Source organism: Tupaia chinensis, unplaced genomic scaffold, assembly GCF_000334495.1.
Source record: "Tupaia chinensis unplaced genomic scaffold, TupChi_1.0 Scaffold146015_1, whole genome shotgun sequence".
NCBI classification, from domain to species: Eukaryota; Metazoa; Chordata; class Mammalia; order Scandentia; family Tupaiidae; genus Tupaia; species Tupaia belangeri.
The window spans coordinates 13,202-25,939 of NW_006205871.1; the positions used below are offsets into that span (position 1 = coordinate 13,202).

At 36.9% G+C, this 12,738-nt stretch overlaps 1 pseudogene; it reads left to right on the plus strand.

Annotated features, from left to right (window-relative positions):
* Positions 1 to 12,738, plus strand: part of LOC106733917 (ankyrin repeat domain-containing protein 26-like) — a 22,026-nt pseudogene that overhangs the window by 5,014 nt on the left and 4,274 nt on the right.

Sequence of the window (12,738 nt, forward strand, 5' to 3'; positions counted from 1 at the left end):
AGTTACTCAGTGAATTTGATCATTTCAAAGATATACTGTATCAGTATGAAAATAAGAACGTAGAAAAAAATAAGGACTTAGTCACTGAGTGTAACCTTTTAAAAGAAAGACTGCGTCAATATGAAAATGAGAGAGCAGGAATATATGAGTTAGCTGCTGAATGTAATCATTTAGAAGAAAGACTGCATGACTGTGAGAATGAAAGAGCAGAAAGAAATGAGTTAGTCACTGAGCGGCATTATTTAAAGGAAAGCCTGCATCAATATGAAAATGAGAAATCAGAAGGAAATGAGTTAGTCACTGAGTGTAATTATTTAAAAGAAAGACTGCATCAATATGAGAGAGCATGAAGAGAGGAAAGTATCAAAATTTAAACTAATATTTGATTATGGCTAAATGTTGACACTAGTTAAATGTGTGTGTGTGTGTGTATATAGGTGTGTATATGTATATAAGTATGTATATGTTAGAGCCAGCAAATGGCATGGTGGTTAAGGTACTGGATTCCCACATGGCCAATTGTGGTTTGAGTCCTGGACCTAGAAGCTTGCTTTCTCATTTTCTCTGTCTCTCTTGCATGTGCATGCTCCCTATATAAATATATATATATTATGTTTAGAGAGATTTTTGCTATAGGGTGCATGTGCTTGCCAGATTGCCAGAGAGACAGACAGAAAGCATGAAATCGCCCACCAGGAAGATGACCATGCCACAATCCCTTCTCCTCCACCCCCCTTTCAGGATCTTGAGCATGCACGTACATTCACCTGGCATGAATTTTAAGCAGCTGGGTCCAATACTCAAATGGAGTTGACTATGTAGAAGTGTAGTGACATAACCATTATGTGATCTGCTGGTCCCCCATGGCCCGTAGCAAATTTAAAAATCAATTATCATGATAAATAAAATTAAATAATTCTTTTTTAAAAATAGGTAGTAATGTATTTGCTCTATTAGCTTAGAAACATACCTTGCTTCCAGCTAATAATAGGTTAAGTTATAAGATGTTAATAGACTGATAATAATTATGTAGGCATATACTGCTGAAATAATTTTAATATCTTTATGTTGCAACCTTTTATGGCCATGATGAAGCAGATAAATGGATATATTCCCACGAAAAATGAGGGGTTTTTGTTTTGTTGTTTCTTTTTGTTTAGTTTGCTATGAGGCACATGGTGCTCACTGTAGGTGGAGAGAGGAAGAGAAGGATACTAAGAAATTATGCCCAAAGGACACAGCCCCTTTTCCTCGATTGTCCTCTGGGGATTTGGTGCATGCATGTACACATCCCCAGCATGTTTTTCAAGGCTTTGAGACTGGAACTCAAACTGTGCAGTTGGCCAGGGACCAGCAGTTAGAGTAATGGCTAAGTCACTGGACTCCCATGTAGAGTCGACCATGATTCGAGTCCTGGATCCAGTGGCTTAAACTCACATCGGGTGCATATGAGTGCATGCCCAAGATCCCAAGAGGAGAATGGAGGAGAAGGGATTGTGATGTGGCCATCCTCCCTGGAAGGTGATTTCTCGCTTTCTGTCTCTGTCTCTCTCTGTCTTTCTGGTGAGTGCACGTGCCCCATAGCAAAAACCTCTAAAACAAAACAAAACTGTGTAGTTGGCGATATAGGATCCAGAGTCTTAAACTCCACTCCACTTAGTGACCCCAAAAATGAGAATTTTGAGATTAAGATTCAGTTGAGTGGTTACTTACCCAGTTCATTACAGATTTCCAAAATGAATTAAGTGGTAGTTGCTATAACTCATAATGCTTTCTTTTCAGTACTTTTATAAAATATGTATATATATTTAGATGGTATAATTTTTTTCTATTAATATTTTTATTATTATTTACACCTTCAATCACTACACATCATTTACTCTGTAAAGAAATTTTACCCAACATGATATATGCCACACAGCAGGCGAATTGAGAATACTATACCTGACATCAATGACAGGCAACAAAACATATCTGTGTCCCACAAATGTTTTCTCCACTTTTCCCCAAATTTCCCCTCCTGCTTTTCCCCTCTCCCACTCTCCTCCTACTTTGCCCCCAGTGTCCATAAAAATTTTCAATATTTTAGGTCCTCCAGTCTTTCAGTCTCTACCATAGACAGTTGGTATACGTTAACTGGAGATATCCAATGTCTCTTTTTCATAGCCTGACTTGCTTCACTCAGCAGTTAAGTCATGTTCATCCACTTTCTATCAAACGGTACAATTTTACATCCATTTGAACAGAAATATTTTGATCTCAGATTACTTATTCTTTTTTCTTTTTAGACAGGATTTTGCTGTCGCCACATTCCTGCCTCAGCCTCTTGGCTGAGACTATAGGCACGCATCAATATGCCCAGTTCTTTTTTCAGACAGGGTCTCACAGTGTTTCCCAGGCCAGGCTTGAGCTGCCTGTTTCCCTGAGTTTCTAAGACTGCTGACACACAACACTGTGCCCAGTCTTTAGGTTGGACCTGTAATTAAACCCAGGGCTTTGATGGTTCCAACCTGAGGATGTAGCATCTTTACAGCCCATGACACCTTCGCTGAGCCTCAAATTATGTAATCTAATGACCGCACAATTATTTAATGACATCCACATCTTGTTAAATCATAATTTGAGGCAAAAGTAGTTCATTTTAGCAAAACTTTTGACTTGGTCTTCCTGCTGGTATTTACAATTTACTTTAAAAATTTTTACAAATAATTTGCTCATGGCTCAATTGCTATCATTTCAGTATTACTTTGTTCAGCACAAAGGTAGTTAGCTCTCTGCGATTTAATAATAATCTCTATTTGCAACTTCTAATGAGGCAGGCTTGCAGAGTTCATGTACAGCAGGAACTAGTGAGTACTGGGAAGAGATGCAGGAGCTAAGGTCAGGAAAGGAGATGGAGCCAGGGTTACCTACAGACTACCTTGAAGGCTGGTGGAATTGTACTTTTATTTTGGGATGGGAATCTTTTGGGAGGATTCTTGAGCAGAGAATCGAATACATGAGGAACTCTGAAGTTCATTTAAAACCTCTCATTAAAAACATGCAAAATGCTAACCAGAATATACCATCACCAGCCCCTCCCTCATACTTATTTCTTCCAGAGAGTTCAGGAGTTGTTAAGCCATGCAAATTTGTCGTCAGAGGAGGAGGAGTAAGTGGGTTGTTCTCCTGAGAAACCCAGTACTGACTAGGCAGAAAGATAACTCCTGAACTGTGCCCTGAACTGAATCCACTAATAAACAGGGACAGATGCACATGAGGAAGAGAAAGTGAGTGGGTGTATGCGGAGATGTTTTTCAGTGTATACATTAGAGTAACACGTTACAAACATAATTGTGTAACAAGGTGATTTATAAAATCAGTAACAGAATTATCAGGGAGTGGTAAGATAGCTTCAACAAAAACTGACTGATGCCCTAAAAAAACAATCTATGTTGGAGGCTTCACTGGAGCTTACATCACATAATCACATTAATTTAGATGATAAAATCCAGGATTTAAAGTAGGAAGTAAGTCAAATGAGAAGTAAAGTGCATATTAAATTTAACATGTTAACAGTTCATCCAATAGCTAGTTGGATAATGAAGTGTTTCAGGATATTCATTTCAGGAGACAGCTTTCTTTTATATTTTGTTATAATCCCGGTGCTGTGCTTTCCATGTTTTTGTCTTCTGTTCATCTATCTTCATTTATTCAAACTAAGATCACAATTTCTCCTTCTTGAAGCTTTCTCTGACTTTTATGACTTTAACTGCCCTTCTCATTCCAGCACTTGTCCAGTGTGTGCAGAACAGCTTAACAATTTTACATTGCTTTTATTTTGTCCTGAGAGATAATCTTAGTCTAAATATACATTTGCTTAAGGAGGGAGTAGTATCTGATATGCATGTCACCTACTCTTCTATGAATTAAAAATATTTTAGCTTAACCAGTCATTAAGATAAAATTAACTACCCTATACCATGCAAATAATTTTTCCTTTGAGATATTAAAATAATAAAACTTATTCCAATATTAAAATAATAAAACTTATTCCACATTTGAAGCAGTTAAAATTGGAGGGGAATTGTAAAATCAAATGTTCAGGTTTTTCTCAGTATGGAAAGGAAAAAAAAAATCTAAATTTGCCTCCCTTCATTATGTAGCCAGGAGTGGTTTTGGTATAGATATCTAACACTTTTCTACCAGAAAGTCCTGGCTTTGGCAGAGATACGCTCTAACATGTATCAGCTCTAACACACAGCCCGACATAAGTGGTTGGTGGGAATGAACCTGTTCAGGAACTTTAATTTAGCAAAAGAAAGTACTATTTCCAGGTCCAGGCATCAGCTCGCCTGAGATGGTCACGTAAGTTATGCGCCATTCAATGCAGGAGATGCTGTATGTGACTCAGTGTGTGACCCTGTGCCCTGAGTAGTACAGAGAGAAAGTAAGCTGCCCCTGATCCGAAGTGGAGAGTGGTAGCATTGGCTAGTGGGACAGTGAAAGGTCTGGGATGTGCTCTGGGACTTGCTTCTATCTTGCTGCCACTTCACACAGTGGTGCAAAGACAAGTCAGTGCAATGCCTACTGGCATGCTACCTACCTAAAGCATTGGATTTTATTGGAACATAAAATACAGTAGTGAATGGCTATCAGGAGGCATGGTGGTTAAGGTCCTGGACTCCCACAGGATTGACTGCAGTTCAAGTCCTGGACTTCAAGACTTGCTTTCCCACTTTCCTTCTCTCCATCTCTTTCTGGTGAGCTCACATGACCTACATAAAGTGTTTTAAATAATAAATAAATAAATAAATCTTTAAAAATGTATATAATAATGATAGCAAAGTCCCATTGGTCAACCCCTAATAGTGTCTGGAAGCACAATTTAACTGAACACTGAGTAGCCATGGGCTTTCTCAGTTCAAATTTCTCTGCTCTCTTCAACAGGTTGTGTTGATCAAGCTAATACTTAATTGCAAACATTCTTATGTGAGATTAATTGAATATTTTCACTATGTCTGACCTAAATGTTTACATTTCATTCAACTACATTAAATCTGTAGATTGTAAGTTTTGTTTGAAGTGAGATAACTCAATGAGATGGTAAGTCCTTATCTCCTCTTCTACAGTGGCTTTCCTACTTCTGGTTGATTCAGTGATTCTGAAAGTTTTTAATTTTTAAGTAAAAACTAGTCTAACAAAGAGGCAATCAGGCACAAAGGAACTAATTTTCATGCCCATTTGCAAAACAAAACTTGTAAGGAATGATGAAACCAAGGAACTAAAATAATGGACCGATTTCATTAAGTCACATTGAGGGACTCTTACAAAATTTACCCTAGCTCCTCAAGCTGATTTTTTTTGCCTTAAATGGCACAGTTGTGTTTTCATAAGAGAAAATTTAATATAATTATATGTGTTTGAATGAGCAGTTCTAAAAACCACATATGACTATTTCTTGAAGACAAACAAATCGGGAATATCAAATGCATTTCAAGTTAACATTAAAATGTAGTTTCCTTTGATCTCTTTTACTAGGATTATTTCAAAGTAAAACATTATAAAGATGTCTATAAGCAACAACAAAATACAATAACAATAATACTAACAGCAAATATTGTATATAGCTCACTGTGTGCTACTTATGCTTCTAAATACTTTTTGTTCATGTCCTAATTTAATCTTTCCAGTGTCCCAGTGAGGTAGATATTATTATTCTCTTCATTTTACAGTTGAGACAGACACAAAAAGATACTTTGCACAAGGCAACACTGGTGGAGCTGGGCTCAGACCAAGTATTCCGGCTTGTGTGTTGATTGTATCAGACTGTTCATGGAACCGCTGGCTGTCACTAAAACATCACGTTAATTTTTATAATCACTGGCATAATCATGGCCATTTACATATATGAATATTTAAAGTTATAGTTGAGATGGTGGTATTTGGAATATGAAAAACATAAATGACTACCATAAGGTCACTTCCTATCATTCCCCATTAGATCAGTTTTGTAAGTGTAAGTATTTATCTGATAAAATATCATTTAAAAAGAAGAATAATGTGTTTTAGGCCTAAAGAGATGGTTCATAAACTTCCCTGTAATAGATACTATTTTACACTTTATATTCCATAAGATCACTGTTGTATAACAGTTAATTTCAGGGCCAGCAGATGGCAAAGCAGTTACATTGATGGACTCCCCTATGGCCCACAGCGTTTTGAGTCTAGGATCTGTGACTTGAAAATCACACCGGACATGTTTGCATGTGTGCCTAAGACCCCGAGAAAAGAATATAGGAGAAGGGATTGGGGCACAGCTGTTCCAAGACGCTGGGGGGAGGGGGTGTTCAAACTCTCCCTCTCACTTATTCATCCTCCTCCTCCATGGGCACACATGCCCTAAGACAAAAACTTCTAAAACAAAACAACTAAGCTCTGCAGTTATGGCACAGAAGTAATCACAGACAACACGCAGAAGAAGGGATGTGGTTCTGGTCCAATAAAATTTTAGTTACAAAACAGGTGATGGGCAGATTTGTACTAAACTCTTAGTAAAGTTTTTCTTTGCATTTTTTAATTCTTCTAGTTGCAAGAAGCACAAAACAATATGCAGAGGCTGTAAAATGTGCTGAGAAGATGCAAGATCACATGCAAAAGTACAATTTAAAGCAGCAAACAAAATTACTTGAGTATTTGTAAGGAATTTAAGCATTATAGTATGAGAATTACATCAGATTTGATAATATACCTGTGGGAAACTATGGAATTTATTGAATTTAAGCTATTTTTAGGAGCCAGCAGCTAGCATGGTGGTTGGGGGTGCTGGACTCTCACATCATCAACTACAGTTCAAGTCTGGGCACTGGTGGTTTGCTTTCTCATTTTCCTCTCTCTTTCTCTCTCTTGGGCTCTCTCTGGTGAATGCCTGTATCAAATTTTAAAAATAATAATAATGGAAACCAGCAGGTGGCATGGTAGTTAAGGCGCTGGACACTTCCACATGACTGACCATGGTTTGAGTCCTGAACCTGGTTGCTTAATTTCTTACTTCCCCTCTTCCTGTCTCTCTCTCTATGTCTCTCTCTTGACAAATTAAAAATAAATGAATGAATAAGTAAGATTTAATAAATAATTATTTAAAAATAATAATAATGATGATGATAAATAATTTTAAAAAAAAAACTATTTCAAGGGACCAGCAGTTGGCATAATAGTGATGTCACTGGACTCCCATGTAGTCAAACACCATTCCAGTCCCGGACCCAGTGGCTTAAACTCACACCAGGTGCATGTGGCAAAAACCCCTCAAAAAAAAAAAAACTATTTGAAATGTAGGTATTTTTACATATTGTTCCTGACTCTTTCCACATCATCTACAAACATAGGTAGAAAAATGGAACATTTGCCAAATCATCTGTTTTTGAAACTTTTAAGAACTTATGTAGGTCCAGAACAATGCACTGCTCTGCAATGGTGGGGACACTTTGACCCTTGGGCTTTGGATCTCTTGTTGATCTGGATCATGCTGGGGACATGCACTTGCATGTCTGTGATCATGGCTAGCTACAGTATTACAGGCCAGCTAGAGAGCTGAAAGGGGACTGTGGTGTGAAAAGACCATGTCTTGGGTTCCTGTGTCTGTCTCCTTTTCACTATCTCAGTCTGTCTTTCTCTCATGAAAAAATAAAACAAATAACTTTTAAAAATTAATAATTACGTCTAGAGAAATTTTTAAATTTATCTGTGAGAGAAATTATTTTTTAAAAATTTATCTGAGAATAATTACTTTAAAATATACATTTTAGGCTTGAAAATGAAAATTTTGAATTAAGAGTTACAGTCAAAAAGCAAGCAAAAATTGAAGAGCTTCAAAAAAAACAGGTAAGAACAAGTTCAGTAAGTTTATTTGTTAAGTTTCTGTCACACTGAAAAATTTTTTAAAAAACTAGTAGCGGTTGTATACAAGAATATTTGAGACAATATAAAAAGTTTCACTGCTAAAAATATTTATTGTGTTTATATTGATACTATTTACTATTAGTAATATAGATCCTCTTAACGATATAGAATTTGACTGAATTTACATAATCCATGATTTTGGTGGTAAAATTTTTATGAAAATGATTGTGATTACCTGTAAACAGTATTTCATATATGCCCATTTTTATTTACTTATGTATTTAATTATTTTTGAAGACATTTTTGTTATAGGGCATGTGCGGTCACTGGAGAAACAGAGATAGACAGAAAGCAAGAAGTTACCCATCAGGGAATGACCATGCAGCAATTCCTTCTCCTACATTCTCCTCTTGGGATTCTGGGCATGCACGCACAGGCACCTGGCATGAGATTTAAATGGCTGGGTCTGGGACTCAAACCGCAGTTAACTGTGGGAGTTCAGTGGTTCCTATATGCCACATGTTGTGTGTCCACTCATACACTGGTGAATGTTTGGGTTATTTTTACTTTTTGAGCAGTAATTCTGTCATGGATGTTGGTGTACAACTATCTGTTAAGTCCCTAATATTATTTTATATCTTTAAAAATTTCCAAGAATTTGATTAGTGAATTGACCCAGAATTCTGAATTTCTCTTTTAATCTAACCCTTCAGCGAGATTTTGAGAATTAATTACTTTTAAAGTTATAATTTGAATTTCTCTTCAGGGTTACATCTTAGGTTCTTATAGAAGTAATTTTATTCCCAAAAGAATTTGTTTTTCTCTTTGGAGTTTAAAAAAATAAGAGAGATTTCGGTCCCAAAGTGGAAGTGGCTGCCCCATCAGGACCTCACAGAGTAACTAGTGCTCCTGGCACTGCAGATTCAGGAACAGATATTTTCTCACTCACCTGTATTCATCATTCTTTCAAAGGCTTAACAGTCCACTCTTTGGTGTATAATCCACCATACCAGTTTTACCAATGTGTAGTGAATGCTATATTCATAACTATTCACAAAGCAGAACAGGAGTCTCCTGTCATTTATACTTTGCTTTGTAGGAATTAAGATAAGATTGATGCCATGAGACTGAGGACAAAATTCTGACTCTTTTCCCCCAAAAAAGTAAAAAAAAAACAAAAACCCTTCCAAAGGGCCTGGGGGAGAGTTACACCCACAAACATTACCAGACCATTTTTCCCATTGACAATGGGATTCTTTCTACATCCTGTCCCTGGCATAGTATCTTTGAGATGTATATTAAACCTGTTACAGTATATTTTTAAATCTCTTCCCAAGATACAAGTCTTCCCTTCCTATCACCAACCTAAATATTGTGGAACTCACCTATAACCTAGAAGCACCGCCCCCCCACCTTGTTTCCAGATGTCCTAGCCTCTTGGGCCAGACCAATAGAAAAACTCTTTCCAAGCGTTTGTCCCTTGGTTTCAAACCAAATAAAAGGACCCTCTGTATCTGAGAACCCTGAAAAAGTCATGTTTACCTTTCTCTGGGTCAGTCACACATATTCAAGTTTAGAAATAAACCACATTATTATTTCTGCAGAGTTGGTTATTTCTGTTGACAAGGCAGATGCTACTAACTAACTTCATTAAGTCACAGTAGTGAGGTTCAGCAGCTTGATTACACAGATTCTCATATCAGGGGAACTAGAGCATTTGGTTGACTAGTCTTTTCCTGGCCAAATATAGTAAAAAGTATTTTTTGTCAATTTTAAATAAGTTAATCCCCATGTTATTAGCATACTTTCATACAAGAAACATGTTGATAAAGGAGTTTTCTGTGAGTGAGAGAGCCAGGGGACATCCCCTGGCATAAATGTCAAGAATGGAAAACATTTAAGAGTGTCCAAAACTTAATAAACTGGTTCAAAAATAACAAAGGTCTCAACCATGGTATTGCATGTTGACAGTCACTGCTGCTTTGTATGCAGAGACTACATGAGAGTACTAGGTTCATTTACTCATCCACCCTACAAGTTGGACACTGTGGTGTATGCTTTTAGTCCTCCCTTCTCTGTAGGCTCAGTAGGAGAATTGTAACATATGGAAATCCTAACCAAAACTGTATATGCCATGTAAATTCATTAGGAACATGGCATAGAATTATTAGCTCCTTTGCAGTCAATTTTGGGAATTAAAAATATAATAAAACACAGCATTAATCCATATCTTTTCCAAAAGCTCCTCATCTCTTGAAATCTTAGGCTAGAGACTTCCTGAGTGAATAGATAGTATGGACACAATTTTGAACTGAATAATTTGGACTGAGAAAAAGAAATAGCAGTGATGGACCTTGAGCTTCCAAATATAATTGAGTGTTCTCTGAAAGGAATTTAAGATACCAGGGCCAGCAAATGTCATGGTGGCTAATGTGCTGGATTCCCACATGGCCACCCACAGTTCAAGATCTGGACCTGGTGGCTTACTTTGTCAATTTCTCTTTCTCTCTCTCTCTCTCTCCTGTCTCTCCCTGGATATATTTAAAAATAATGATAATAAACAAAGTTAAATAAATCTTTAAGAAAAAAAAAAAGAACATGTTTGTAACATCAGATTTGTATGTAAAAGGAAATTGTTCAAAAGAAAACAAGGGCAAGTAATTGCTCATCTTACCCTTGTGGGAAAGTTTGAATTATAAAATAAAGACAAGTCAATGTATGCCTGTAAACATCCTGTGTGAGGGTGCCTCCAGAGGTTATAGAATACACTACACTCAAAATAACACCAGTAAGAACTAAAATGAACATAGATGAACCAACTTTAAAGGATGAATATGGAAGATTTATGCTGAGCAAAGTAAGCCAGGCTATGAAGGAGAGACACTGTATGTTTCCACTTAATATATACCAACTCCCCACACTCTATGGCCAAAACTGAATGACTAGAGGATATAGAAACATATAAAATGGTTGTAGATACCAGATTCTGTGTGGGGAGAGGGTGGGAGAACTAGGAGTTTCTGAGGAAAGACATTAAGAAGAAAAAGAGAGGCAAGGCATTTATGGGACACAGAAATGGATAGTATGTATAGTATTCCCAACTGGACTGCTGAGAAATGTATTCATGTTGGAACATTCAATCTATAAGCTAAGTGACATATGTGATTGAATGTATAAAAGGAATTAAAATAAAATAAACAATCCACACCAAGAAGTGGGTTATGAGTGTATGCTTGAGGATTCTGTCTGTCAGAAGTGAACTGAAAGGATGAGAGTCATGAACAAATTACTTAAAAGAGGCCAGGGCTGGAAATGCAGTTTTAGGATTCTGTCTGTGAGAAGTGAACTGAAAGGATGAGAGTTATGAACAAATTACTTAAAAGAGGCCAGGGCTGGCAATGCAGTTTAAGAAATCTGACTTGAAGCCTTGAGATTGAAGGAACTCTGGGATCATTTAAAGCAGGAATAGAAGGGGACAGGACTGAGCATCAGGTATTGCTGCATTTGGAAATGAAGTGAGATTAGAGCAGAAGGAGGAGAAAAGACTGGAAGTGATTAAATATTGATAATAGATCTGTGGATGAGGAAATAGACTTGCAAATGAGACTATGCATTAAAGAATATTAGAAACAGGCTGATAGAAAAACTAGTAGACAGGGGCTAGCAGGTAGTATGGCAGTTAAGGACACTGAACTCTGATGTGGCTGACCATGGTTCAAGTCCCAGACCCTAGAGGCCTGCTTTCTCCCTTTCCTCCTTCCTCTCTTTCTCTGTTGCTCTCTCAGTCTCTCACTCTGTCCTCTGGTCAAATTAAAATAAGTAAGTAAGTAAATAAGTAAATAAATAAATAAAACTAAATATTATGATTCTTTAAAAAATAAACAAATAGGCAGAAGTTATGTTTTTGTATGCCAGTGAAAATACTTAAGCTTTATTTAGAGGGACGTGGTTAGTAGATAGAGAAAGATTGAAACCTTTGGAGGAATGCTTACAGAGAAATGAGTAACTCATCCTAATGTCATGAGGATCAAAAAGTAAGGGGAGCCAGATGGGAGATTTTAAAAAGTTATCTTAGTAAGCTATGGTTTAACAAAATGGGGAGTATCTTCAATTCTTGCTGGAAATACAATAGGGCACCTTTAGGAACTAAAATGTTAATATAACCACTTAAAGTTTTTGTTCATTTGGTAACTCAGTATTTTATTAAGAGATCACTAACTCTTAGTTTCTACTACCCAGATTTTTAAAAGACTTTTATCTTTAACAAATTTTAACAGATAAATTTTGGTAATTTACATGGAAAAAGTGTAATTAAATTTGAACTTTTTTTAAAAAAGAGAAAACAGTTTTGAACACCAACCCTTTCTGGCACCAAGTTTATAAACTGTATTTTATCAACCTGTATAAACACAATTAGAAGTTGAACATCCATGATCAGAAAATCTGAAATCTGACTCCAAATCTGAAACTTTTTCAGCACTGACATGATGTCAAACATAGAAGATTCCAGACATGACCTCATTGTGACAGATCGCAGTCAAAATACTGCAATATGGGACCAGCAGTTAGTGTAATGGCTATGTCTTTGGACTCCCATGTAGTCGACGATTGTTCGTGTCCCGGACCCGGTGGCTTAAAAGTCATGCCAGGCGTGTGTGTGTGCCTGCCCAAGATCCCAAGAGGAGAATGGAGAAGGGATTGTGGCGTGGTCATCTCCCCGGGGGGGTAATTTCTCGCTTTCTGTCTCTGTCTCTATCTGTCTGGTGAGTGCACGGGCCGTATAGCAAAAACCTCTAAAAAAAAAAAATACACTGCAATATGAAAACACTGTATAAAATTACCCTCAGGCTATGTATA